General features: G+C 46.0%; 1 pseudogene; it reads right to left on the reverse strand.

The window, feature by feature from the left end:
* Positions 1-535: 535 nt before the first annotated feature.
* On the reverse strand, positions 536-1,014 carry LOC105986802 (annotated as a pseudogene).
* Between the last annotated feature and the right edge of the window lie 3,548 nt (positions 1,015-4,562).

Genomic DNA, 4,562 nt, shown 5'->3' on the forward strand with positions numbered 1-4,562 from the left:
AGAAATGACAAAATAATGGCATTTGCAGGGAAATGGATGGAGCTAGAAGAAATCATGTTGAGTGAAGTAAGCCAAGAGCAAAAAGACAAAGTACATGGTCTCCCTGATAAGTGGATGCTAAATCCAAAATGTTAGGTGATATGACAAAATTAACAGGACTTAAGAAACAAAGAACATCCACTCATCTGGTCGAACCACTACTAAATATCCCCATGCTGCTGATCACATGTATGGTGTATATGTGTACACAGTTATATGTTATAGACCGTGATAGACAATATGCTCCAGGAAAGTTAGAATGAGCTTGTGACTTTTTTTTTTGGTTCTGGTCGTGGGGCCTGAACTCTGGGCCTGGGCCCTGTCCCTCAGCTCTTCAGCTCAAGGCTAGCGCTCTACCACTTGGGCCACAGTGCCACTTCCTTTTTTTTTTTCTTTTTGCTTATGTGGTGCTGGGAATCGAACCCAGGGCCTCAGGCATGCAAGGCAAGTGCTCTTACCACTGAGCCACCTTCCCAGCCCTGTTTTTTTTTTAACCTTAAAATCCCACAATCTTAATTACAAAGGTGAGCCCCAATCTGGACCCTGTAGTGGGCCTATCGGTAGGATTCTGGTAGCGGGCGTGGGCACCAGGGCCTCCAAGCTTCTTGGATTCACAGGTCAGGGATCAGCCACCAACAGGGTGCTGGATGAGGTACCGGATGAGGATGTCTTTGATCTCCTTTTTGGAAGCCTCATCCACACCACCAGGGCTTTGGAGATGGACTGACGGATAGCGTAAATCTGAGCCACATGACCACCGCCCTTCACACGGACACGGATGTCCACGCCAGCAAACCGCTCTTTCCCCCGAAGCAGAGCAGGCTCCAGTAACTTGTACTGCAGCGTGCGCGGCTCGATCGTCCCCAAGGGTCGCCCGTTCACCTGGATGAGGCCGTCCCCGCGTTTGCAGTGGGCCACGGCGGCGGCGGGAACGGACTGCAGCGGGCCCTGGGACGGCATGGCTACGGAGCAGACGCGAGTCCGCACCGCGCGGCGCCACAACCGGAAAAGGGATGAGCATCATTATTCCACAATACCGTGAAATTTGGGAACTTATGTAATCACTTAATCACAATTAAAAAAAGAAAAAGAAAAAAGAACCTCGGGGAAGGTAGGGAGGGAAGGGATGGTAGGGGGAAAACAATGGAGGGGTACCAATGTTCAAGAGGAAGTGTGCTCATTACCTCACTCATGTAACTGTAACCCTCTGTATAGTATCTTTACAACAAAAAATTAAAAAAAAGAAAAAGAAAAAGCTCAGGGCCAGCACCTAGGTCCCAAGTTCAAGTCCTCAAGTCCTAGGACTGCTTCCCCACACCCACCCGCTGAGTGCCACCCCCCCCCCCCACACACACACACACTTCACTTCTTTGGCATCTGGTCTAGCAAGTGACCTGGGACAGGTGAGGCCAGGAATGTCCTCCACTAACACCTCATCTGGGCAGCACTAAGAGCCAAGCTTGTCCAGGGGATGGCTCTAGGGAAACAAACCCAGCTCAATCTCACCCACAAGGTACTACTCAAAAGCAAGGTACTTCAAAGAAAAACTCTTAATTGCAAGTGAGGGAAAGGCTGAGCTATCAGTTAAGATCTGAGAACAGGCCAGCCCAGCTCCCCTGCAAATGCCAAAGCCACCACCAGCCGCTGAGTACAGCAGCAGAGGACGCTGACCCAAAGGGGCCAGTGCACATCTCCTTCTGGAATTCAGGGCTGATGATTACTTCCTCCTATGTACCATGAGAAACAAAAGAGAGCTAGTCTGCAGAGACAAAGACTCCATCATCAGCACAACCCAGATGCTGACATTCCGGACACTTACCTTGTCCCACCTAACAGGTAGCCCTTGGAAGGCCCAGCTTCATTCAGGTTTTGGGAACTCCCTTTTTCTGCGTCAGTTGATTTTTCTGCTTGTCACAGTACTGGGGTTTGCAGCTGGGGCCTGGCGCTTGCTGGGCAGGTACTCTACCACTCGCAGCATCCCCTTTTGTTTTCATGTCTGTGTTTTGCCCAGGCTGGTCTGGAAACACAAGCCTCAACACAGCTCTTAACACAGCTGGCAATACATACATGTACCACCACACCAAACTTTTTTGTTGAAATAAGGGTGTCACAGACTTTTTGTGCAGGTGGCCTCAATGCAAAATCCTCTTGATCTCTGCCTTCCCAGCAGCTGGGATTACAGGTGTGAGCCACCTTGCCCAGCTAATCAGCTGGTTTCAGTGTATTTCTGAGACTTGTACAGCAGCACAGAGACTTCTGGAGGAAGTCAGCATGACAGAACAGTGACATTTACAGCATTATCAACAAGTCCCCAGAGATCAGTGGCAAGGTACATGAATAGTTCACAAAAATGCAGCTTACCTTTGAAATAAATTTTTAAAAATCAAAAGGTAGTCAATATCACTAAGAATAGAAAGGCAATTTAAACCACAAAGAAATGTGTGTGGGTGCATATGTGTGTGTGTGTTGTTTTGTGTGCTGGTTTTAGGGCTTGAACTCAGGGCTTGGGTGCTGTCCCTAAGCTTTCTGTAGAGGAATAAGCCCCCAGAACCCAGCAGATGGGACTTTTTGATGTGTCTATCCAGCATGGGACAGAAATTTCTTTGTGGCCAGATGCTGGTGACTCACACCTGTTTATCTTAGCTACTTCAGGAGGCTGAGATCTGAGAGTATTGCAGTTCAAGCCAGCCTAAGCAGGAAAGGCTATGAGATTTATCTCCCAACTAACCACCAGAAAAACTGTAAGTGGAGATATGGCTCAAGTGGTAGAGCACTAGCCTTGAGCATTAGAGGTCCTAGGTCCTGAGTTCAAGCACTACAACCGACAAAAGAATAAGTCTAATCATACATTCTGTTGGCGACGGTGAGGTGGGTCTAGCACTCTCAATCCTGTGAGACAGAAAGGTAAGCCAGTATTCTCTTTTTCTTAAGTCTCACTTCTAGAAATTACCCTACAAACATGTTCAATATGTAAAACAGCATGTAAAGATTATGAAGTATTAAAGTCATGATTATAAAAGCAAAACAAATATTGTGACAGGGCTGGAGGCATGGTTTAAGTGGTAGAGTACCTGCCTGGCAAGTGCTAGGCCTTGAGTTTAAGCCTTAGTACTGCTAAAATAAATAAATAATGTCTATTAAACAATGACCAGCTAAGTTCTCAAAATGGAATATAATGGAAAACAACATATAAGCTATAAGTTAAGTTTGGAAGGTATTGTATCATATAGGCAAAAATAGAACAAGACAAGGAAAATGTCTAAACATAATAACAGACATACCTAAAAACAAGCAATGGAAAGGGGAAAAATACAAGGTCACATGGAAACTATTTCTTGTCACCAAATAAGAAAATGCCCTCAGACAAGACAGAGGCCTCTCAGAACATAGGCCAAATGTGGGCCACACCTGAGATCAAAACAAGGATGACAGGGATAGTTATTAGATGCTGATTGAGGAAATATAGGACAGAAAAATGCCTTTTACAACCATTTAATACTTAGTCAAGAATCACTGGGAATGTGGCTTAGTAGTAGAGTGCTTGCCTAGCGTGCATGAAGCCCTGGGTTCAATTCCTCAGTACCAGGTAGACAGAAAAAGCCAGAAGTAGTGCTGTGGCTCAAGTAGTAGAGTGCTAGCCTTGAGCAAAAGAAGCTCGGGAACAGTGCCCAGGCCCTGAGTTCAAGCCCCATGACTGGCAAAAAAAAAAAAAAATCACTAGCGATCCTGGTGCTGATGGCTTATACCTGTAAATCCTGAGCTGAGGATCACAGTTTGAAGTCAACCATGACAGGAAAGTCTGTGAGAATCTTATCTCCAACTAACCACCAAAACCCAAACCCAAACCAGAAGTGGAGCTGCAGTTAAGTAGTACAGTACGAGCCTTGAGCAGAAAAGCTCAGGGACAACCCCAGGCCCTGAGTTTATGAACACACACATACACACACGCACACGCGCACGCGCGCGCAAAGTCTTGTTCACCACCTCTACTAGAGCATTCTTTATGACAGTCCCAAAGTGGGAATAGCCCACGTCCATTAACAGATAAGCAGGTTAAACCAAATATTATTCAGCCACAATAGGGAATGAAATAATACATGAATGAGCCTCAAAAAAACATTACCAAAGTGGGAGGGTGTGGCCACAGATCACATCTTGTATGATAAATACATGAAGTATCTGGAGAATATAACTCCACAAAAACAGAACAGGCAGCAATGACTAGGGCTGGAAGGTGTGGGGAGGAAGGAGATGACTGTTGAGCGGTACAGGCTTTCTTTTTGGGATGGTGAAAATGGATAGTGATGGTTGCATTTTAAGTACATTGTATGGTATATGAAAGATTACTTTTTAAAAACACTACCATAAAGAATACATGATTAAAACACTTGGGGACATTTTGAAAAGAGCCTGTGTTAAGATGGCAGAATTGCCGGGCGCTGGTGGCTCACGCCTGTAATCCTAGCTACTCAGGAGGCTGAGATCTGAGGATCGCGGTTCAAAGCCAGCCCGGGCAGGAGAGA

The sequence above is a fragment of the Dipodomys ordii genome, unplaced genomic scaffold, assembly GCF_000151885.1.
Source record: "Dipodomys ordii isolate 6190 unplaced genomic scaffold, Dord_2.0 Scaffold37, whole genome shotgun sequence".
Lineage (NCBI taxonomy): Eukaryota > Metazoa > Chordata > Mammalia > Rodentia > Heteromyidae > Dipodomys > Dipodomys ordii.